At 43.9% G+C, this 25357-nt stretch overlaps 1 long non-coding RNA gene across 3 annotated transcripts in view; it reads right to left on the bottom strand.

The window, feature by feature from the left end:
• The window catches only part of LOC137532209 (uncharacterized), a 97555-nt gene that overhangs the window by 68839 nt on the left and 3359 nt on the right, over positions 1 to 25357 (bottom strand). For 2 of the 3 annotated variants that reach the window (XR_011023881.1, XR_011023882.1), the window contains exons 2-3: positions 12300 to 12419; positions 10463 to 10601 (exon numbers count right to left, since the gene is read on the bottom strand). This is a non-coding gene — a long non-coding RNA (uncharacterized lncRNA). Of the gene's footprint in view, positions 1 to 10462; positions 10602 to 11008; positions 11068 to 12299; positions 12420 to 25357 lie in introns of those variants that run through there. The other variant, XR_011023883.1, reaches the window with a different exon arrangement.

Raw genomic sequence — 25357 nt, forward strand, 5'->3', positions numbered from 1 at the left:
CCTGAGAGCCATACAATATGGGTATCATTCATAAAGCATTTCCGCATGCGGAAATGCTAAAAACAGCTGACTTTACCGACCACTCGGCAAAGTCAGCATTCATAAAGGCTCTTTCCGCATGAAAAAAAGACATACCGAGCAGAGTGATAAATCACCGCCTTGTGCGGTGATTAACGGAACAAATGTAGCAAAATGTTAATTCATAAAGAATACCGCCAGCGGTGTCAGGTCGGAAAGTCCCGCTCCCTCTGATGTGGCGATACCAATGCAAGTGAATGGAGACACACAGACCTCCCAGGCAGCTGCAGCAGAGCGGAACACGGAGAAATGTATCAACTCGGCAGCTTCCGTGTCTCCGCCTGCCTACCGCCAGCCTAGTTCGGGGAATCTCCGCACTGCCACCGCACCTACACACTTCTTTATGAATGCCCACCCAGAAGTCTAAAGTACCGGTTGCGGAGAAGAACGGTGTTTTCCCGCACTACCGACAGCCTCTTTATGAATGATACCCAATGTCTCAAACTGGCACAATGTGCATGCACAGCAGAGGGCTCACATCCCTGTTGCTATGGTGATGTGTATACAGTTGATCCGCCGGGCAGCGGAAGTGTCAGACACATCTTCAGCTTCTTACAACTAAGATTAAGCTCCATAGCAACACTAAAGAACTCAGCCCTGACCTCTCATCTAAATGCCTCTAAACTGGCCCTAGTCCTTGCTACTTGGACCAAGCTGCCTCTTTCATTGAACGGCGGTATTCATGCGGTCCGTATGACCTTACTTCCTAAAATTTTATATTACTTTAGGGTTCTCCCTATTATGGCTACAAGATGTAATCTACAGTTACTGCAATCTCAGGATTGCAAATTTATATGGACCCATAGACCTCCTAGCACCTCTATTAAAATACTTAAATTGCCCCATCACTTGGGAGGCCCTTTGGTCCCCATACTAAATAATTAATACATAGCAGCCCGATTTGGCCCATGTCCTGCCAACCCAAGCGAAGCCGCTTTCTCCATTATGGGTAACTGTTGAATCCAGCCTTTTAGCTCCATTCACCATTGACGCGGCAGTATGGTCCTCCCTGTCCAACCTCACACAGCAGTTTTCGCTCTCTCCATACTCCTTACATACACTTCGGATCGGCACGCGCCGGCATCGAGCCGCTGGCTCAATACCGGCGCACTATCTAGCCGTGTATGCCCAGCATTAGTTTTAAGAAAGATCCCAATATACTATTACTGGGCAATAAGTCTAATGCTGGGCATACACGGCTAGATAGTGCGCCGGTATCCAGCCAGCGGCTCGATGCCGGCGCGTCACCGCTCGTCCGCACGGATCGATTCCCGCTCGTCCCCTCAGGAGCTTTCTAATCAGCACTAATCAGCGCTTCATTTTTCTCTATTGTTCTGCCCGCCGGTATCGAGCGCGGAATCGATCCGGCGGGCAATCGGACCTGTCGGAAATTATCAATCGAGCGGCCATCAGCGGCTTGATTGATAAGAAGAAACGAGCCGTGTATGCCTAGCATTATACTATGCGCCACCCTGCATATTGCAAGCACAGCTAAATCTTATCTAGCATCTAGATGGAAAGGCTCCCACTTAGACTTCAACCAGGTGATTAGTAAGGTACATCATGTTATGATTTGTGAGCGAATGGTTGCAGTGACTGAGGATCACCTGGACCAATTTGAAAAAACATGGCCTCCGTGGATTGATCATGCTGATGCTAGCGGTCTCTCATACTTGATTTACTTCTAGACCATCTCGTTCTGTACACATTGTTATGGGTTATACTATAGATTTTGTGTTTCCCATGGTGTCATGTTCTTTAGACTTTTTGTTAAACTTTATGTTCTTTTTCTATGCCTTAGCTACTTTGATTTTTTTCTGTGCTTTCATGAGAGTCTAATATACATGCTTTCCTTTTATTCCCTGCGTGGGGATTCTGATCATTGTCATGTGTATCTTTGGCTTTTTTGAACTTTAATAAAAACCTTTGAAACTAAACTGGCCCTAGACTACGATGGCTATGGTAGGGATTCGATTGTGAGACCCTCTGTGGGACAGTTAGAAACAAGACTACATACTCCGTAAAGCACTGAGAAAGATGTCAGCCAGCGCTATATAAATACTAATAAGAAAGAAGAAAAGAAAAGAAGAAGCTGATACAAAGTACTTTCAGATGTAAATGATGTTTGGTAGCTTTCCTTACACAAGCTGGACTATTTGCACGTGGAAAATGCATCATACAAACACCACCCTAAAGCACACTTGTCCACTCCCTACACAGGAATTCACTGGGTCCCCCACACCTCCTCCAATCTAGACACCTGCTTGTACTACGTATATATATGGAATACTTATCTGCAAAGGGCTGATGACGAGTGGGCCATTTATTAACAGTATGGAAGGATCTGCACGACATTCTGTTAATGAGTCATCTACACTATATGCAGAAAGAGATTGTTGCCTCCCAGCAATGCCATATAATAACATGCAGGGAAATTCCAGCCACAAGGACACAATGTGAAATTACAGCTACAATGCTTTGTCAGATAAATAGACCGGACTATGCAAAAGTCTTAAAAAAGCCGACCTATAAGTGTAAAAATAAATTCCACTCTGTCAGCACAGTCCACATATGTTATAACTGAGTAGCATGAATAAATGTTTTGACCTTGTGTGGCAGAAAATACAGGTTTTGTTGTTCAGACCTGCCCCCTCCTAAAGAACTGCCATGACAGTTTTCTGGTCTGGTTAAAGGAGTTCTTTAAAGGTTTAAAAAAATAATAAAAGAAAAAGCTTCATTTACCTGGGGCTTCTACCAGCCCCCTGCAGAAATCCTGTGCCCATGCCGGTACTCAAGGATCCTCCAGTCCCCCGTCGCAGCTCACTTTCAGTTTTGCCGACTTCACGTCACCGGTACCATCCTGCGCAGGTGCAGTATGAGAAACCCTGCACCTGAGCAGGACGTGCAGGTGCAGTATGAGAAAACCTCATACTGCGCCTGCGCAGGACGTTCCCGGCAATGTGAGCCCGAGCGAGGGCCACACAGGCGCAGTGACCGTCGACTTGTAAGGCAGCAAAACTGAAAGTGAGCCGGAGAATCCTTAAGTACCGGCGTGGGCACAGGACTTCTGCAGGGGGCCGGTAAGAGCCCCAGGTAAGTAATACTTTAACAAAAAAAAAAAAACGATAAAGATCTCCTTTAACTACCTAACGACCGCGTCATGCCAATGGGTGTGACAACGGCGGCAGCACCAGGACCGCCTAACACTAATTGGTGTCAAGTCCTGGGGCCAGCTACTGCAGGAGATCGCGCGCATCTCCTGCTTGGGGGGCGGAGCTCCGCTCCACCTTCAGTGACGGGAGACTGTTAGACGGCGGTTTCGCCGTCTTTCTACTAAGTACAGCGCTGCGATCCACGGCAGCGCTGTCCCCCTGGGGCACCAGACAGCGATCGGCTGTCATAGGCTGAAGCCTATGACAGCCGATCGCCGTGATTGGCTGGCGGGGGGTGGGCGTCAGGGAGAGGGGAAATCTTGTCGCTAAACTCGGGGAGCGGGGCACTATATCGCGGGGGGGAAGGGGGGTGTCAGAGAGTGGCAGTACATGGCTCTGTGTCCCATCCGCCCCCCAAGATCGACCTCGGGTTCTCTTTAAGTCTTATTTATATGATGCCCTCTAGTGGCGCCTCACATTGCATGCACTACTGCAGGACGTCAGAGGCGAGACTGCAATAGGGAAGCTAAAGATGAATCCTGTGCACCACTCTGCAGGTGCCAAGGGAACGCAGGGGAAGCAACAAACACCGCTCCATGAATACAGCTCTGGGGAGTACATGCCGGGAAACACTTGGGGCAAAACTGGTTTGTGCATACTGCCCCGTGGAGGGGGGGGCACATTCCAGGGGGCACTCGGGGGAAAACTGATCTGCATGTAATGCTCCGGCAAGGGGGCACAGTTCACATGTTAACACATCTTAACCAGCCCTAAAGCACACTACACCTAGGACCAGGACCAGTGTTGCTACCTTTGCCTGCCAAACTGCCAATTATAAGGGTATCTCAGTAGACAGGAGGTCACCAGAAGAGGGTAACAGCAGTGAGCCGGGACATATTTAGGCGACATATCCTAAATAAGTGGTCAGCGTTGGACGCAAAGTGCATTCAGCAGTGGGACTAATATCTGGGGGGATGGGAGGGAAACAAAGTAAAGTGAGTCTGAATAGGTCTCAGTGGAGAGTGCAATGACGTGGTGATCAGAGAGCTCTGGGAGGTCCTCAGTGGATGCGGAATTTTGTACCTTCAGCTTATACTCGGGTCAATCATTTTTTTCAGTTTTATTGTTATATAACAAAGAACGTACATACCGATATACAGTGTCTGGCACCACCCAGCATACACAGCAAAAAATAAGCATATTATTTAGAGCATGTCCATCTTAACACAGATTTGAATAGCATTTAAAACTATAATCACCACGCCCTGTCTCATGACATATATAGCATTGCCGTGTTTGTACATAAATCATCTATAATCGAATTAGAACGACATCCTTGTTTCAGTGAAGCTCACCAAGCTTGCAGGTTGCCAGCACCTATTCACTTACTGAAGTGAAGCAGAGGTAAAGAAAAGAAGAGAAAAAGTAGTAAAGGAAGTAGAGGTCTTCCAAGAACATCCAGCCCCCTCCCCCCCCCCCCCCCCCAGCATAGTAGCAGAGGTATTTAGCCAAAAGCCGGCTATGTCTTGAATTGTTTCTTCACTGATTCCAGATAAGCAATATTTGGGGGTTCTAAGGGGTAATAAGGAATCATACAAAGTTTTGCAGACAAATATTTGTAGACAGTCCCTATTCTTTGTGCAGCAGGGTTATGTACAATGCCCCGCCCCCAGCTTTTCCGCAGTGCTGTGTACTGTAGTGATGCTTGAGGAGTCTAGGCATGGAGAGAAAAAGCTTTCTTTTCTCTGCACAATTTTTCTAATGACTGCATCTACTCAGCCACTGATAACAAATCATACAAAGTTTTGTAGACAGTCCTTATTCAGTGTGCAGTAGGGTCTTCTGAACAGCACGCTGCACCCAGCCAGTTCTGCTACCATCAGAGGTGGACAGAGCTAAGTTGAGGCTCGGAACACACTCATCTGTGGGTTTTCTGTATGCACCACGAGTGTCTGTATGTGTGAAAACATGCATGTTTTATCAAAGAAGCTAATGTAATTCATAGAGAAAATGGTCCCAGTGCTTCACTGTTGTCAGTTTTTATCTGCATGGGAAAAACACATTCAAGTGTGCACTAGCAAATGTAATCACATTGGTTCTCAGTTTACCTGTGCAGAAAGTGGGGGGAGGAGGCCCCATCCAAAGTTTTGCAGGGGGGCCCAGTGATTTTTAGTTACGCCCCTGCTGCTAGGGGTTTAGGTAGGTTAAGCTGTAACAAGGTGGATTCTATTTGTGTGCTTTCTAGATTTACTGATTCAGCAGGGAATTGGGTATTAAAGGCATGTCTGAGCTGAAGAAAACATCTAGTTCAGAAGTGAGTATTGAGATTTAAGATGATTAACAGTGAGTAAATTACCTGTATGAATATCTCGCAGGGTTTTGATCCCATATCTAATCCAGATGACTGGTTCTGGTCTGGTATTAAGTAAAAGTGATTGAATCTCGGGTTATCCCATAATGGGGTATGAGGAGACCAATTGTTAGGTTTAGTTTGTTCTTTATTAGCTGTTTCCCGCACCCTGGTGACCGTCTTCATGGAGTCTGAGTTAAAGAGAATCTGTACTGTGAAAATCTTACATAAATAAAAGTACCAGCCTGTTGTCTTCTCCTAGCCCCCTCTGTGACATTTTCGCCGCTCCCCGCTTCTTTCCTGGTGGTAAAATCACTGTTTTATTCATTGTTTTTGTAAACAATGAAGATGGCCGCCAAACAGGAACTACATCATCAGAGTAGGTGCCTGTTTGCAGTGGCTCCTCTCAAACGTGACTTGACTGCTGGAATGTTTCTCCCACTTGTTGCCTTAGCGGCTTGTCTGTGTTTTGAACTGATCTTGATGCACTCACAGCTGTTCGCAAGGTCACAGACAGGCTGACTGTGAGCAGAGACTTTGCATGTGACTCATACAAACAGCACACATACAGAGCCTGCAGGGGGCGTGGAGGGGGTGTGCATAACTTCTCCCTATCACAGCAGAGGCAGTGCATTCCTCCCTGGCCCGACAAAGCTTGATAAAGAAAAGATTAGATATATTACAGAGACAGTGCAACTAGAAAAGGCTGCAGTAATCCAGAGCACATTACAACAGGTATAGGAACTTATAGGATACAAGAAATAAGGCTGAAAATGTTGTTACAGAGTCTCTTTAACTCCTCTAAAATGGTAGTAGTGTGAGACTCTCATATGATACTGGTATGTTTTTATTTTTTTTAAAGTAAAGGATGGGGTCGGTCAATACTGAAGTCAGCTTATACTCGGGTATATATGGTATAAAACGTTTTTTTGAAGACTTTCGTTGCACAGTATTTTTGCTAGGAATTTTTTTTTATAACATATGAATTTTAAATGGAATAAGAAGAAAAAAAAACTGTAACCAAAAACATTATTTTTCAGTTTTCAGCCAGTTTGAAAATAAAAAAGTGCTACTGTAGATACCCACACATTTGCCCATTTGTTCTGGTCACTGGTCATTACAACATTTAAATTATGTCCCTAGTACAATGTCTGGTGACAATATTTTATTTGGAAATATAGGTGTATTTTTTTCCATTTTGTGTTTGCTTATACTGTGTCACTATCTACAAGCCCTTATTTGCAAGATAAATAAACATTTTTTTTTGTTTTATTTTATTCAAATGTTTTATTTTGGAAACTATGAGGGAAGGGAAGAGGGGGTAGAAGGGCTTAAAGTACACCCGAGACAAAACGAAGTCTACGAGTACGAGGTCAGGAAACTCTGAGGATCATTTAGGTGTGATTAGTAGTAATAAAGTTATTGGCAAATGAATAGGAGCAGTGCTGATATGTGAAAATGAATTTGGTCCTGAAGTAGTTAATCTCCCCACCTGCTGTTATAGTGGTTACCTTTGTGGTGACCCTGCTTGGTGAGTATACTGCATTTACTCTAAACATTTATACTACACTATACAGTGGGTTGCAAAAGTATTCGGCCCCCTTGAAGTTTTCCACATTTTGTCATATTACTGCCACAAACATGAATCAATTTTATTGGAATTCCACATCACATGAAAGACCAACACAAAGTGGTGTACACATGAGAAGTGGAACGAAAATCATACATGATTCCAAACATTTTTTTACAAATAAATAACTGCAAACTGGTGTGTGCATAATTATTCGGCCCCCTTTGATCTGAGTGCAGTCAGTTGCCTATAGACATTGCCTGATGAGTGCTAATGACTAATTAGAGTGCACCTGTGTGTAATCTAATGTCAGTACAAATACAGCTGCTCTGTGAGGGCCTCAGAGGTTGTCTAAGAGAATATTGGGAGCAACAACACCGTGAATTCCAAAGAACACACAAGACAGGTCAGGGATAAAGTTGAGAAATTTAAAGCAGGCTTAGGCTACAAAAAGATTACCAAAGCCTTGAACATCCCACGGAGCACTGTTCAAGTGATGATTCAGAAATGGAATGAGTATGGCACAACTATAAACCTATTAAGACAAGGCCATCCACCTAAACTCACAGGCCGAACAAGGAGAGTGCTGATGAGAAATGCAGTCAAGAGGCCCATGGTGACTCTGGACGAGCGGCAGAGATCTACAGCTCAGGTGGGAGACTCTGTCCATAGGAAAACTATTAGTCATGCACTGTACAAAGTTGGCCTTTATGGAAGAGTGGCAAGAAGAAAGGCATTGTTAACAGAAAGTATAAGAAGTCTCATTTGCAGTTTGCCACAAGCCATGTGGAAGAAGGTGCTCTGGTTAGATGAGACCAAAATGGAACTTTTTGGCCAAAATGCAAAACGCTATGTGTGGCAGAAAACTAACACTGCACATCACTCTGAACACACCATCCCCACTGTCAAATGTGGTGGTGGCAGCATCATGCTCTGGGGGTGCTTCTCTTCAGCAGGGACAGGGAAGCTGGTCAGAGTTGATGGGAAGATGGATAAAGCCAAATACAGGGCAAACTTGGAAGAAAACCTCTTGGAGACTGCAAAAGACTTGAGACTGGGGCGGAGGTTCACCTTCCAGCAGGACAACGACCCTAAACATAAAGCCAGGGCAACAATGGAATGGTTTAAAACAAAAACATATCTATGTGTTAGAATGGCCCAGTCAAAGTCCAGATCTAAATCCAATTGAGAATCTGTGGCAAGATCTGAAAACTGCTGTTCACAAACGCTGTCTATCTAATCTGACTGAGCTGGAGCTGTTTTGCAAAGAAGAATGGGCAAGGATTTCAGTCTCTAGATGTGCAAAGCTGGTAGAGACATACCCTAAAAGACTGGCAGCTGTAATTGCAGCAAAAGGTGGTTCTACAAAGTATTGACTCAGGGGGGCTGAATAATTATGCACACCCCACTTTGCAGTTATTTATTTGTAAAAATTTTTTGGAATGATGCATGATTTTCGTTCCACTGCTCACATGTACACCACTTTGTAGTGGTCTTTCACATGGAATTCCAAAAAAATGTATTCACGTTTGTGGCAGTAATGTGACAAAATGTGGAAAACTTCAAGGGGGCCGAATACTTTTGCAACCCACTGTATTTGGCTCTCGGTGTCCTGTTTTTGTACAGCTACCGTAGTAGTTTCAGTTATTGAAGCTATCTTCTAATTTGATTTAAACAATGCCTTAAAACAGGCTTTTTAACGGCCCTAACAGATTTTTGGCATAGCCTGATTTCCTATAAACTTTGAGGTGACTCACACCCTCTGGTGCGTTAACTACGATAAACAATTTCTTATCCCACTGTATTTCCTTTAAAGATAACTCACTAATCTCAGGAACTGTTTCCAAGCATTAAGGGGAACCTTAAAGAAAACCTGAACTGAAAATTAAAAGTCAAAATAAGCATACACAAGTCATACTTACCTCCTGTGTAGTCTACTCCTCAGTGTCTTTCTCCTGTCCCGCGTCCTGTTTGTTCACTGTGATCAAGGGAATTTTCCGTCCTCCATTTTGAAAATGGCCATTACCCCATAACCGCTTTCTGGTCAGCACACTGTTAAACTGTAACATCGCCCACTTGAGCCATAGGGAAACATGGACATTACCTGGTACACCAGTTTTCCTCTCAGCTATAACTGACAGCAACTGATATATTTCAGATCTGACAAAATATTGTCAGAACTGGAAGGGATTATTGTCAGAAGAAAACGATGAGCTTCTGAGAGGAACTGATGGCAAGGTAACTATGTAATGTTCATTTGAAGTTACCTCATGTGTTTATTTTAAATATTTTTACTCAGTACAGGTTCTCTTTAAGGATATGGATGTTTCCATTTAAACAATACCAGTTGTCTGGCAGTCCTGCTGGTCTCTTTGGCTGCAGTATTGGTTGAATCACACACCTGAAACAAGCATGCAGCTAATCATCAGAAACATCTGATCTGCTGCATGCTTGCTTGAAAGGCTGTGGCTAAAAGTATTAGGCCTCTTTCACAGTAGGACGTTGCGTTTTGATGCAACGTTAAAGTCACAACGCAAACTACAACGCAACGCCCCTAAAAAGTCACAACGCAAACTACAACGCAACGCCCCTAAAAAGTCGCAACGCAAACTACAACGCAACGCCCCTAAAAAGTCTGCAACGCAACTTAATGCCCCATTATCATCGCATACAGTAGAACATACAGGAAATGAAAAGTATGCTTCCATGTCATTACTGAGCATGTGCAAACAGTCTAACACAGCTAATAATGTGTATAACGCACTGCATGCAGCACTTTCTAATAACGCTACACGTTACACACAAACGCAACGTGTGCACTGGGAATGTCGCACAGACAGTACTGTGCAACTTTTTTGGGGCGTTGCATTGTAATTTGCGTTGCAACTTTAACGTCGCATCAAAACGCAACAACCTACTGTGAAAGAGGCCTTAGAGACATAGGATTAGCAGGAGAGTCAGGCAACTTGTATTATGTTAAAAGGAAAAATCCATATCCTTCCCAGTTTAGATTCACTTTAAAGCTGACCTGAACTCAGAACTTCCTCTTTGCTCTAAAAGATAAGCAACAGCATAATAACCTTCAAAGAAAAACATTTCTTTGTTACAGTTGATACAAATCCTGCAATAAATCTGCAGTCGACTTCCTGCTTTCATGGAAGCAGACATATTGTTAACATCCTGTGTTTACAAATTAGCAGCTCTGCCCTGGCAGAAAAGATTCCTGAGCTGACACAGCTGAGAGATCAAATTAAAGTAGTGATTAGTCACAGATGAGGGGAATTCGATAGGCTAAACGTTCTAAATACTTACAGGGTGCACTTCTCTCTGTTTTATGTCATTCTGTCCTGTGCAAGAGTTCAGGTCACTTTTTTCACTTTAAGGTGCCCATACACTTAATTTTCCACTCAATGTTCCAAAACGATCGATTCCTTTCTGAACTGTATTGAATCTGCAAGGAATTGAATGAGAAAAATCGACGAGTGTATGGTCAACTTTAACCTGGTTTAATCTTATCCTAGCAAACCAGACATTAGAGGGAACCTTAACTGAGAGGGATATGGATGTTTCCTTATAAACAATACCAGTTGCCTGGCAGTCCTCCTGATCTCTTTTGGCTGCAGTAGTGTCTGAATCACACACCCTGAAACAAGCAGGCAGCTAATCCAGTCTGACTTCAGTCAGAGCACCTGATCTGCATGCTTGTTAGGGGGCTGTGGCTGAAATTATTAGAGACACAGGATCAGCAGGAGAGTCAGGCAACTGGTATTATTTTAAAAGGAAAAATCCATATCCTTCTCAGTTTAGGTTCCCTTTAAGAGCAGACTGTGTAGCAGTACCCATTCTGACACATGTACTCACCCTCTTTGACTTGGTATAATTTTTCAGAGGTACAATTTATGTGTGGATAGCGCCACCTATTGTTCACAAAGTAATTATAATAGGAATAGGTACTGTCACAAAATATGAAAATACTCTATACAGTAAAAAACCTTTTATAGCAAACTCCGTGGGACCGGGAAAAGTAGTTTATTATATCAGAAGATTACTACATCAGAATTGGTCATACATTGTATAATTATACAGATCTGAGGACTGAGTTTACTATATCCGGAGGTTTAGTATATCAGAGTTTACTATAATGAGATTCTATTGTATTTCTTTGTAAATATTTACCATAATTGATTTTCATTCCCAGAAGTGTTTTCACTCTATTCTCACTGCAATTAAAGTGTACCAGAGATGGGGGTTTAGAAATAAAATATAAATACCTGGGGCTTCCTCCAGCCTGGTCACTCCCACGCCATCCTCTTCTCCCTCTCCGTTCGCCTGCAATTGGTCCTGGAGAGTCCTCAGGTCCGGGGCCAACTGCGTATGCGCGGCCGCACGTGCGCTCCCGTTGTGTTCACGTTGCCTGGAGGCGTTCTGCGCCTCCAGGAACAAGACAGGGGAGCGCGCCTGGCCGGACTGCCTATGCGCAGACCGGCCCCGAATGACGGATTTTCCAGGGCTAGTAGCGGGCAAACCGAGAGGGAGAAGAGGACACAGTGGGAGCGATCAGGCTGGAGGAAGCCCCAGGGATGTATATTTTATTACTTCTACCACATCTCTGGTACACTTTAAAGAGACACTGAAGTGAAAAAAAAAATGATGATATTATGATTTGTATGTGTAGTACAGCTAAGAAATAAAACATTAAGATCACATACATCAGTCTAACTGTTTCCAGTACAGGAAGAGTTAAGAAACTCCAGTTGTTATCTCTATACGAAAAAGCCATTAAGCTCTACGACTTTCAAAGTCGTGGAGAGGGCTGTCTTCTGACTTTTATTATCTCAACTGTAAGTGAACAGTTTTCTTTTTCTCTGCCAGAGGAGAGGTCATTACTTCACAGACTGCTCTGAAAGAATCATTTTGAATGCTGAATGTTGTGTAATCTGCACATATTAGAGAATGATGCAATGTTAGAAAAAACACTATATACCTGAAAATAAAAATATAAGGATATTTTCTTTGCTGCTAATCTTCTAGTAATTATTTATAGTACACAACCAATTCATTATATCATACATTTTTTTTCGCTTCAGTGTCTCTTTAAGTCCAAATGCCATGGGAAGATAATCAGTCATACGATTGTGTCTAGCCTTACCTGCAAATAACCATGTGGAGCAGTGGAGGGATATGTGTAAGAGGAACTTGTCAATGAGGATTGTACCAGTAACCTTAATCCAATACTCTCTGGTCACAGCAGTGCTGGCAAATGTATGCCCTAAAAAACATTAGAGAATAAAAGTAAATTATTAAATTAGTAAGACAAGTGAATGCTCCATGTTCTCTACAAATTGCTATATGATGATAGTAATAATAATAAAAATGACCAGACCTGCTTCCTGGCTATAAAATATATAAAAGTAAATTGAGCAGGCTGGGAGTTTTTAGAGGATAGCCATGTTTATTTCCTTTTAAGCAATATCAATTGCCTGGCAGCCCTGCTGATCCTCTGCCTCTAATACTATTAGCCATAGCCCCTGAACAAGCATGCAGCAGATCAGGTGCTTCTGACATTAATGTCAGATCTGACAAGACTAGCTGCATGCTTGTTTCTGGTGTTATTCAGATACTACTGCAGAGAAATAGACCAGCAGGGCTGCCAGGCAACTGGTATTGATTAAAAGGAAATTAATATAGCAGCCTCCGTATACCTCTTACTTCAGTTCCCCTTTAATATTGTAAGTCCTTAGAAATTTTAGAAGTCATATGTAATTAATCAGTATAAAGGCACAATGTTTATTAATAAATCTTAAAAATTAGACAGTGATTACACATAGCATTCATTAAAAGAACCATAACAAAAACACGTCATAGTTCATGTATATCAACAGACAATGGCATTAATCATGTATATATCGTTACAGACCCCATCAGGTAAGATAATACAACATTTCTAAATGGCTTGGGAGAATCCACCTGACTCCCAAACTTTGCCGCTAGGAGTATTCTAATAGTATGACACTATTTTATTAGTGTAGGAACAAGCACTGGAATTGTCATGTTTCGTGAAGATCTACTTTACTTCCTCAGGAAGTCTGGCCATCATATAGACCATTATGATACTCTCAAAAGTCCTTCCAATTCTACCTTTTTGGATGGACATCCTTTTTCCTTATACATTTATTCACTTAAAACTGACCTGGGGATTGACAGGAAGGGAATATTTTGCTTTTTGATTACCCTCTTCATGTATGGGGACCTTCACTAGTGAGTCTCAAAGATTGAATAAGCACCATATGCAAAACCTGTGTTACCTTAATTTAAACAGTGGATTTAAAGGGGGAAAACAATCAAATATACCCATTTGAGGGCTGGACACCTCCTGAGGAAGTGAAGTAGATCTTAACGAAACACGTTGAGCCCAGTGCCTGGCTCTGCACTAATAAAAGAGGGTCATACTATTAGAATACTCCTAGTGGCAATGATCAGAGTCAGATGGATTCTCCTAAGCCATTTAGAAGTTTCGTATTATCTTACCTGATGGGGTCTGTAACGATCTATACATGATTAATTCCATTGTCTATTGATATACATGAACTATCACACGTTTATGTTTTGATTCTTTTAATGAATGCTATGTGTAATCACTGTCTAATTTTTAAGATATATTAATAAACATTGTGGTTTTATACTGACGAAAGACATAGGACTCCTAATATTTCTATAATCCAAAAATTTGTATAGTGCTTTTCTCCTGGCGGACTCAAAGTGCTCAAGAGCTGCAGCCACTGGGACGCGCTCAAGAGACCCCTCTGCAGTGTTAGGGAGTCTTGCCTTGAACCCCTTACTGAATAGGTAATGACCCCAGGGTTCGAATCCTGGCTAGGGTTATTACCTATGCAGTAAGGGGTTCAAGGCAAGACTCCCTAACACTGCAAGGTGGCCTCTTGAGTGCATTCCAATGGCTGCAGCTCCTCAGCACTTGGAGTCCGTTAGGAGAAAAGCTCTTTACAAATGTTCGCATTATGTTCGGATATTTCTAAATACTTGCAATACTGATCTATCCCCTAAAAACTCCCGGAGACCTGCTCAGTTCCCTTTTATATATTTACTATTGAGAGAAAGGGAATTCTCGATTAACTTTACCAAGTGGCATGACATTTTTTGAGGTCTCTTTATGACAAAATATATCCTGGCCATAGAAGCTGGTAGTGAGCAGAGAAGTCCCACCAGCGTGAGGATTACCACAACTCGTATACCATGCTTGCTATAGCATCAGCACATGGTAGCAGCGCCTTGCCAGAAGGGGCGACATAGTATCCTCTTCTTAGCAAAGCACCACACCCACCACTGGCCAACACAGGTGCTCTTTAGATGTGGCCTAGCCTAGTGGGGTGCTCGGTAATTAAGGGTTTGGGTCCTATAGAAACGCCTTGAGGGGCAACAACAACTATGGACACTTGCTTCATTGAGCTACAATAGTTCATTCACAGCAGCGGATCCATTCGGTTCATTCCAATAAGGGGAATTCAACTTTGGGACCTGCATGAACTTTCCAGATCAGCCGGATGGCGATGGAGGCTGATGGAATTGATGTAAGTCTATGAGAACGGACGGACAGACGAATGGTTCGTGTTAAAGACGTGTGTCAGAAAACATGAATCCTGACATGGCTGTGTGAATGTAGCTTAAAGAGTAACTGTCAGGCTGCAAAAGCTAATTTAAACCTCTATTCTCCTGTGTTAAACAGTTTAGAAGGAAGCCAAAAAGGCAATACTGAAGTTAAAAATCTCTCTTACTTTGATGTGTGCTGAACAGCAAGGCTGTTATTCCCAAGCTCCTAAGGAGGCCGGCAGGACGCATAACATATATTGCAAAGCATTCTGGGGCTGCTTCTTCTTCCCAGCGTACTACCTTGGGTCCTCCCCTTCATTTCCCTATAACGCCCTAAGGCTGCTTTCACAGTGAGAAGTTACAGGCTCATGTTACAGCAGCTTGTAACAGCAGCCTAACTCACAGCACATGTTCAGTTAGAGTATACTGCGTGAGTCCGCTATTGTTCCTAGCCACATGGCTAATTAATATTCACTGCACAGTAGCGTTGTCTGATTATGAACCATTAGGATGTTTTTTTGTGAGTCGAATCATCAGGAAGCAGGGAGGATATGACATCACAATTGGCTTCATACGAGACAGACAAACATGGAACCTGCCATGAGCTGTCAGGAGCATCATTCTCTGCAAATACTATATAAAAATTCTGTGAAATCCAAACGTGGACAGTGAAATGCATATGTAATGTAAGTACAGCCAATATTTAGCTACTAATATATGTGTTTTTTTTCTCTGAGACCTTATTCCTAACAGCTCCTCTTTAAGGTACACCTGTAACAAAAAAACCCAGCCCCTATTGGGTAGCTACCTAGGGAGGAGGAAGCGTCGGGGTCCTAATGAGGCTTCCCTCAGGGATCTAGAACTAGCTCCCCTAAAAAAATGACCCCGACAAGCACTGCACAGGTTCAACAATATTTACCTTCAGTAGCGGCTTTCTAATGGGCTCTGGCAGAAATAGCTGAGCCCCATCGAGTCCGCTCTACTGCACAGGCGTGAGTCTCCTGTGCAGTAGAGCAGAGACGATCGGGCTCAGCTATTTCTACCAGAGCACAATGGGAAAGCCGCTACTGCGTCTGCGCTGGATTGCAGTAGGTAAATATTTATCTCCCTGGAGCTTCCAGCGCTGGATCGCCAGGATGGTGAAGGACGCCTCATTAGAATCCAGAGGCTTCCCCCTCCTGAGGTAAGTACCACCAGAGGGCTGTTTTTTTCATTACAGGTTTCCTTTAATTTAACCGATAATGACACCTTCTGTGGGATAACTCACCACCTTGGGCCATATATCACATTTCGAGCCTTTCAAAACACTTGAGCGTCTCTCAAAGGCGACGATGCAATATTATATGACCTGAGGAAGGGTGATAGTTACACCTATGCTTGCATAACAAAAGTAACATTTGTGTATCTGTATAGCCTAGCATTAGCATAGAGAATAATGAGACCGTCATGAGTGCTCTGACAGCGGCGCACTCTCTGTATTTCCAAGAATATAGGATTAATGAACCAAAACATCAAATGTGCAGGGTGCGGGCGGAGATTGCAGGAGTTTGCATACGCATCTCCGCATGAATGAGGGAGCTCCGCTCCGCCATCAGTCTCCCAGTGGCGATCGCCAATCAGGGACTGTTAGACGGCGAAACCGCCATCTATTAACACTGTACAGCGCTGTGATCAAAGGCAGCGCTGTACTGGGGATGGCCGTGTGACACGGCTGTCCCCCAGGGGTAGACAGGAGCGATCCGTTGTGATAGACTGATGGGGCGAGGTCCCTCAAGAGGTTAAACTCTGACATAATATTCAATAAAAATGTATTTTACTACTTTTTATAACCCATATAGTTATCATATTTGCTTTTGTGCACAAGTATCATTTATTAATTTAAAAATTCCAAGTTCCCGAAGTACAGTTTGTTTGCTCTGAAAGCTGCCATTGCATTTTTTTCATAGCTTCAGTATTTATATATTGTAAGGCCCCCGTTCACACTGGCGTTTTGGCAAGTAAACGGACCGGATCCTGATCGGATCAGGACCTGATCCTGATCAGAACCGTACGGTTCTGATCCGGATCCGATCCGGTCCGTTTGTATCAGGCATGCATCAGGCTGCCATCCGAATCCGTGGGCAAAAAATAGTGAAATTTAAATAAAAATATGTTGGGGTCAGCAGAAGGTGCACCTGTAGAATCAGGTTCCTCCGCTGTAGGCCTCACCTCCACCTCCGACATTCTGCCAAACAGCTCCAGCACGTCTGTCACTGCTGCTCCACTCCAGACATGCTTGGCCCATGTGTCGCCATCCGAAATGGCCGCTTGGATACGCATAGGAAGTGGGGTAGAACGTCAGGTTTTTGTAGGCAGTGTGTTCTGTGCCTTCCGTTCCCCATTGGTTTCTGTGTTCCGGATGGTGCTGTCAGGCTTAGGTCTGGCTCCGGTCCGGGTGCGTGGGCCGGAGATCCGGACCCAAAAAATAGCGCATGTTGGAAAAGTGTCCGGAGTCCGGATCCGGTCCGGCTCCGTACTGTATGGAACGGACACGTGTGAACGTCCGCATAGACTTTGCATTGCTATGCGGAACGTACGTTACGTTTGTACAGTATACGGTCCGGATCAGATCTGGAAAATCCGGGCAGGGATGCTAATGTGAACCGGGCCTAATGTACCCAGTGAATTTTTTTTCTGAGCTGTGTCTGATCTAGAAGGAGTTTCTCCACTGCCAGGGAATGTTTGCATTCCTCTTTTGCTACAATTTAGTAAACACAAGATAATATTATCACCTATTCAGATATGAGGCTCTCACTGCAGGGAGCATTCTATTGAAAAAGTAAGTTCTGTGTTTAACGGTTTGAATGCTGTTCTGCTAAAAAATTAATTGTGGTAGTATATTATATGCTGTAAATAATCTTTTAGAGCAAAGAAGAAATGCTGGATTTCATACCGCTTTATGCGATTGATGAAAGGGGTCGGTAGCTTCAAAAATGGATTACATGCAATAGCATTATGTACTAGACCCTTTCACCAGTGATGATGAGGTCTCCCCGTTAACAGGAAGGGCCCCTATTCTACTTACACCACTTAGCATGCAAGCAAACACTTTATGCTCATAACCTGGGATTCCTGCTGAACCCTGTCAGGTTCAATCATTCTTGAGTGAAGAGGGTTAATGTTTGTATGCTTAGGTATAACCAGATTAAAGAAGAACTGTAGTAAAAATAATTTAACCTTTTGGGGACCGACGTAGGTTGAATCTACGCCCAGCAGGTGGTGCTGCCAACCTGACTGGAGGTTGATTCAACGTCCGTGCTAACGAACCGACCCGACGAGATCGTGCGCACCGGAGAGGGGAGATTAAGCTGTCATATGACAGCTGACATCTCCCCTCAGTGATCAGCAGCCATCGCGTATGGCTGCTGACCATGTGATCACTACGATCGCCGGCGGATTGTAGTGATCAATTAGACAGCTGCGGCGGCAGGGGAGTAAGAAGAGGATCCACTCACCTCCCTGCCATTCCCGCGACGATCGGCGCCCCCCAACGCTCTTGCCGGCATTTCTGCTCCTTCTGACGTCAGCGCTGGGTCCATGCTTGATGACGTCATCAAGCCGCGACCCTGAACTGAGCAGGCAGTAGGAGCAGAGACGCCGGCCGGAGCAGAGGGGTCCGCTGCGGCTCATCGCTGGAGCCTGGAAGGTGAGTAATGGCTGCTGCATGCAGGGAGGACATCTGACTAAAGGGGGGGGGCAGACAGCCCAGCACACCACAGAGGGGATCCGGCTGGCTGACCCCCCAAACGCGCCCCCCTTTCAGCAAAAACGCCTGGTCCTTAACTACTTTCGGACCGAGCGAGTACGAATCTACATCGGGCAGGGGGCGCTGCGGTCCTGACCGGACGTAAACTCTACGTCCCATTGACCGCGCGCCCCAGCCCGTCTGCGTCGCTCGGTCCGCTCTGCCCCCGCCGCAATGTGATGCCCTGCCACCTCTATGATGGCAGAGCACTGTGAGCCGGGCAGGAGCCGTTTTCATTGGCTCCTGGCCCTGTCATTCATGTAAGCCTTTCCCATTGGCTTACATGGAGTGACAGGGTCAGGAGCCAATGAAAGCGGCTCCTGACCAGCGCTCTGCCGTCATAGCGACGGCAGAGAGAGCAGCCTGCGGCGGGGACAGAGCGGCGTGTCCGGCGGGAGCAACGGTAACTTGCGGCGATTCGTCGGGAAGCGGCGGTTTGCTGGACCAGCACCCTCTGGTCCTTAACCCATTCAGGTTCCGTGGTTTTCACGTGAGAAATGTTCACCTCCCATTCATTCGCCTATAACTTTATCACTACTTATCACAATGAACTGATCTATATCTTGTTTTTTCCGCCACCAATTAGGCTTTCTTTAGGGGGTACATTTTGCTAAGACCCACTTTACTGTAAACGCATTTTAACAGGAAGAATAAGAAAAAAATGGAAAAATTCATTATTTCTCAGTTTTCAGCCATTATAGTTTTAAAATAATACATGCCTCCATAATTAAAACTCACGTATTGTATTTGCTCATATGTCCCGGTTATTACACCGTTAAAATTATGTCCCTATCACAATGTATGGCGACAATATTTTATTTGGAAATAAAGGTGCATTTTTTCCATTTTGCATCTATCACTATTAACAAGTTTAAAATAAAATAAAAAATATAGAAATATTTCATCTTTACATTGATATTTAAAAAGTTTAGACCCTTAGGTAAATATTTACATGTTTGTTTTTTTTTATTGTAATTTTTTTTTTTTTTTTATAGTAAACATTTTATTTGGGTAGTTTTGGGAGGGTGGGGGGTAAACAATAGATTTATAATGTAAATGTGTGTTCATTTTAATTTATCTTTAATTTCAGTTGTAGTATTACTTTTTGGCCACAAGATGGCGGCCATGAGTTTGTTTACATGACGTCACTCTAAGCGTAACACGCTTAGAGTGACGCATCGGGGAGGGAACGGCCAGAAAAGGCGCAGCTTCCGAGAGAAGCTGTCGCTTTTTCAACGGGGGAGAGGAATCAGTGATCGGGCACCATAGCCCGATACATTGATTCCCTGGCTACCGAATCCGCGGCCGGGAGTGCGTGTGCACGCGCGCGCGCGTTAGCGCACATGGTTCCTGGATGTAGTTTCTACGTCCAGGAACCAAAATAGGTTAAGGGGGCAGAGGGTGCTGGTCCAGAAAGGGTTAAGGGGGTTTAGGTGGCCGGTTCTGAAAGGGTTAATGGAATAAAATTGCTTATTTGTTTACAATATTCATCTATAAATTATTTAGTTAGTGTTTGCCCATTGTAAAATCTTTCCTCACCCTGATTTACATTCTAAAATGTATAATACAGGTACCGACATCTAATCAACCTAAGCTGTGACATCACTGGGAGCGCGGGTCTACATACCAATATACAGCAATTTATGAACATAGGAAGTCTTTCTGATGCTGAAACCGGGAAAATTACTGTAACTGTGGGCATCATGAATAATTTACTGCATCCTGCAATAAGTCACTACAGTGCCTCATTTATAAAACCATTTTAGCCTTTTGGACATGATTGTCACATCCAAAAAGCTGTGCCTGCGCACTTCCATGCCGTTCCCTCATTAGCCTGGAGATCAATGAATGGGAACATAGTTCCCATTTATTGATCTAAGTCCCCAGTAGAAAGACTGATAGCTTCTCATGCGAAGCCGCGGTCTTTCTAAACAAAACAAAAAATCACGCCCTCCTTATACTTCCTGTACGCGAGAGCGCTCGCTTACAGGATGGAATAAAAAAAATGACTGTGGCCATCTTGTGGCCAAATAGGAAAACTACATGTACATACATTTTTTTTCCACACAAAACATAATACATTACATTTAAAATTAACGGTTTACCTCCCACACCCAAAAAATACCGAAATAAAAATTTTTTAACTTAAAAAAAAATTACAATTAAAAAAAAAACATGAATAGTTACCTAAGCGTCTGAACTTTTTTAATGTGCTTGTCAAGAGGGTATACTACTAATATTTTTTTAAATTATAAGCTTGTAAATAGTGATGGACACAAAACTGAAAAATGCACCTTTATTTCCAAATAAAATATTGGCACAATACATTGTGATAGGGACATAAATTAAATGCTGTAATAACTGGGACAAATGGGCAAATAAAATGTGTGGGTTTTAATTATGGCAGCATGTATTATTTTAAAGCTATAATGGTGGAAAACTGAGAAATACGATTTTTTTCCATGTTTTTCTTAATACCCGTTAAAATGTGTTTAGAAAAAAATAATTCTTAGCAAAATGTACCACCCAAAGAAAGCCTAATTGGTGGTGAAAAAAAATACGATATAGATCAATTCATTGTGATAATTAGTAATAAAAACGACTGAAGGCTGAAGTGGTTAAAGTGGACCTGAACTCTTGCACAGAACACAATCAAAACACAGATTAATCCACTCTGTTTGTGTTTGGAGTAAAGAGCCTGTCTAATTCCACCTCAGCTGCAAGTAATCACAAGTGTAATTTGATCTCTCAGCTGTGTTTGCTCAGGAATCTCGGTAGCCTCAGCTAGTTTGTAAATAGAGGATATTAACCCTTTCTCTGCTTCCATGAAAGCAGGAAATAGACACACTGCAGATTTATTGCAGGATTTGTATCCGCTGTAACAAAGAAAATTTTTTTTGCTGTTGCTTATCTTTTAGGGCACAGAGGAAGTTGAGTTCAGGTCCGCTTTAAATGAGTGAATTGGAGCAATTGGTTTACAGGACACTTAGTTCCCTACCTCTTATGGCCAAGCAAGTATACTGCAGGGCGTTTAGAGAATGGTCTATCAAAGACCTGTGTTAGGAGATTCACCGCCCCATTCCAGAAAGAGGAAGCACGAGGGAACTGCCACCATATATGGAATAAAGATCTGATAAGACCACAGTTCTGGAAACATGACTTAGAGTTGTCAGGTGATCTCCCGTTGCAGTCTCAAAGGGAACAGGCAGTTCCAATATAATAAGCGAATGTTTGTTTCTAAAGTAGGCTGCCTTCACTAAGGTATGAAAGCATGCGGCTCATTTGTTTCTAACTCTTCAGAGAGTGTGTGCATGGTAATATTACCGCAGTGTGTGCACCGTATTACAGATGTTTCATGAATCAACCCCAATGGCTCTTTTTTAAAGGGGACCTGAACTCTTGCACAGGACACAAAGAATACAAGAGAAAAATGCACCCTGTGTGTTTTTAGAGAGTTTAGCTTGTCTAATCCCCCCTCCACCCTGTAAGTAATCACTAGTGTAATGTGATCTCTCAGCTGTGTCAGCACAGAAATTCAGCAGTCCTTGCCAGACACAGCTGATATGTGAACACAGGATGTTAACCCTTTGTTTGCCTCCATGAAGGCAGGAAGTAGACACACTGCAGATTCTTTCTTTAAAGGGGTTCTGTGGGGGGGGGGAACCTGAGGATAAAAAAAACGCCACTTACCTGGGGCTTCTATCTGCCCCATGTAGCAGTAATGTCCCACGCCGTCCTCCTCCGATCTGCTATTCCCCGCCGCCGGTACTGGCCAATTATTTGTCTGTCATAGCCGAATAATGCGCGCTGCCTTACGCGTCCTCGGAAGCTTATTGCACAGTACAAAGTTTTCTTGTACTGCACCTGTGCAGTAAGCTTCCGATGATGCGGGCGGGAGCGAGCAGGCCGCGGCCACGTCTGCGCAGCCGCAGTTGGACAGCGTGCCGTGCTAGACAGGGGCCGGCAGATCGGAGGAGGACGGTGCGGGACATTACTGCTACAGGGGGCTGATAGAAGCCCCAGGTAAGTGGCAGGTTTTATCCTCAGACCCCCCTACAGAATCCCTTTAACCCCCCTAATTCCCGCGGGTGCGCAGCCGCGGGAGGGTTTTTTTCACTTTTTTTTTTAGCATGTAGCTAGCCTAGCGCTAGCTACATGCTTCCCCCCCCCCTCCCCGCGGCAACCGCCCGTCCCCTCCGATCGCCGCTTGCCCATAAGGAAATCCCGTTCTGAACGGGATTTCCTTGAGGGCTTCCCCCGTCGCCATGGCGACGAACGGAGTGATGTCATCGACGTCATGGATGTCACAGGGAGTCCCGATCCACCCCATAGCGCAGCCTGGCGGCGATTGGCCAGGCTGCGCAAGGGTATGCGGGGAAGAGGGCCTGTTTCCGCGGCGGGTAGCGGCACATCGGCGGCGGCGATCAGACCAAACACGCAGCTAGCAAAGTGCTAGCTGCGTGTTTGAAAAAAAAATTATGTAAATTGGCCCAGACGGGCCTGAGCGGCACCCTCCGGCGGCTTACCCCGTGTCACACACGAGGTTACCGCCAAGGAGGTTAAAGGTTTTTACGCTGCTGCATATCTTTTAGAGCAGAGCGGACGTTCTGCGTTCAGGTCAACTTTAATTCACGAGCAAGCAAGGAAGAAAATACTCAGAATAATTTTGACAACGCTATTTCACCTACTTTTTCAATTGGAGAATGCTGACAAGCAGAGCTGGAACAAGGTCCTCCAGCACCCAAGGCTGAGACACCAAAGTGCGCCCCTCCATCCCTGCCCCCCCAGCCATCACACACTGATTGCTATTAGACTAAAAGGCGCCCCAGGGCCCCTAATCCTCCCAAAACCTAATCTCTAGTTATCTGGCTTGCAGTCACTGCCATGTATCCTCTTCTCTTATTTCGCTCTGCTTCATACACAATAGGAATAGTAGCTGAGTGAATTTTGCGCCCCCTCCTACACTGCGCCCTGAGGCTGGAGCCTCTCTCGCCTCTGCCTCGGCCCCCGGCCTTGCTGACAAGTTATTTTAAACAGAAGATGAAAAGTTATCTCCTAGGGAAAAACGTTGGAGAAAATGTGATATGAATATGGACATACAGTATATCCCTTGCATTGTGGAATAATTCTTCATGAGAAGTTACTGCCCATACAATGCCAGCACAAATATGTGCACATTCCACAGACATTACAGGGTGGGAGAAGGCACTCCTTACCATACTACAGAGATAAAAGACACTGTGTTATTAACCTGAAGAATCAGGTGATACCCGAGAAATGCATTGTATGTTTTTGGTGTCCAATAAATTATTATTTAACCTCCACATCGAGGTATGACTGTTCCAACTCCCAAATTGGTAGGTTACACTCATACTGTGGCACCTCCTCCCACCCTGTATAGTCGAGTGCCCCTCTTAGGGGTTTATCCTTGCAACCAATATCCAGTGGTTCCAGTGGACCTTTTTCGATTGGAGTGTGACCCAAGTCTGGAAGAGGACTTTCTATGCGAGTGGAGACGGTTTTCTCCACATGCTATAAACAGTGGTTGCCTAAAACCAACCCGTATTTGTATGTAGTATTATTGTGGATTTATTTTCCCTTTTGTGAAAATACTAGACCATGTCACGCTTGGTCTGTTTCTCAATCTGGACACCCCTTTACTAATTCCACAGACATGGACCAGGCCAAATCCAGTCAAAATCATACCAGCCACATGTCTGCTGCAGAAGCAAAAACAGACGTAGTACAAACGCATGAATGTGTCCCTCGATACAAAATCATTGCCAGGTTGACCCATATATTTTTTTAGAAGTTTTTTATTGGGTTAATAAAGAGTTGGAACAGAGTTTTTTAATTCTATACTATGCCAGATTGTAATTCCACTTTAAAACGAAATTATAGTCTGGCACAACATAGAATTACAAACTTCTGTTCCAACTCCTTATTAACTATATAGTTATCCTACCCGCCCTTGAACCATGACATCTTTGTGAAAAACACAGTTCCTCTGGTCACAGCAGCTAGTACTCTCGTCAGCCATCCTGCATAATAATGTAATATCCAGTTACCCTACAGTCAGAAATAACACAACCATCTATCTCTTGAGAACCTAGAAAGCAGGGATGTGGAGTTGGTGGTTTCAATAAATAGGAGTCGGATGATTTTTTTAAACCAAATCCATAGCCTTTGTAAAAATTAGACTAAAGCTGACCACTAACGGTCCAATTTCTAGCGAAAAATCGTTCGAGCGATCAGAAATTCTGATCGGATTGGTTGTAAATAATCTCCATTGGTGGACACAATCGATTATGAATGAGTGAAGAAAATGTCGTCCGAATTAATTTTCGTCGAACCAAAAATTTGGATTTTCTTGTTGGTTGTGATAGACAGGAAGCAAAGATTGGTTCGTTGATGGTGTAGTGAACGATGTATTACAATATTTCACTTCCGATCAGAATTTCTGATCGCTCGAATGATTTTTCGCTAGAAATTGGACCGTTAGTGGCCAGCTTAAGGAGTCGGAGTTGAGGAGTCGGAGTTGGAGCAATTTTGTGTACCCGGAGTCGGTGGTTTCATAAACTGAGGCGTTGGATGATTTTTGTACCTACTCCACAGCCCTGCAAGGAAGCTCAGTTCACCGCAGCACACTGACAAGGTTCTTTGGAGCAGACGAATGTAAACCTTTCAAGCACTTAAAAGTCGAAGATATAAAGTGTCCTCTTTTATTTGCCTGGTGCTGCTTCCAGACCACTATTCTTGTAGGTCCCTCGATCTGTTATGTGAGCCAGTACAGTGCAGGACTTAGCTAAGTCCTGCAC

This window comes from Hyperolius riggenbachi, chromosome 9, assembly GCF_040937935.1.
Source record: "Hyperolius riggenbachi isolate aHypRig1 chromosome 9, aHypRig1.pri, whole genome shotgun sequence".
In the NCBI taxonomy this organism is placed as follows: Eukaryota; Metazoa; Chordata; class Amphibia; order Anura; family Hyperoliidae; genus Hyperolius; species Hyperolius riggenbachi.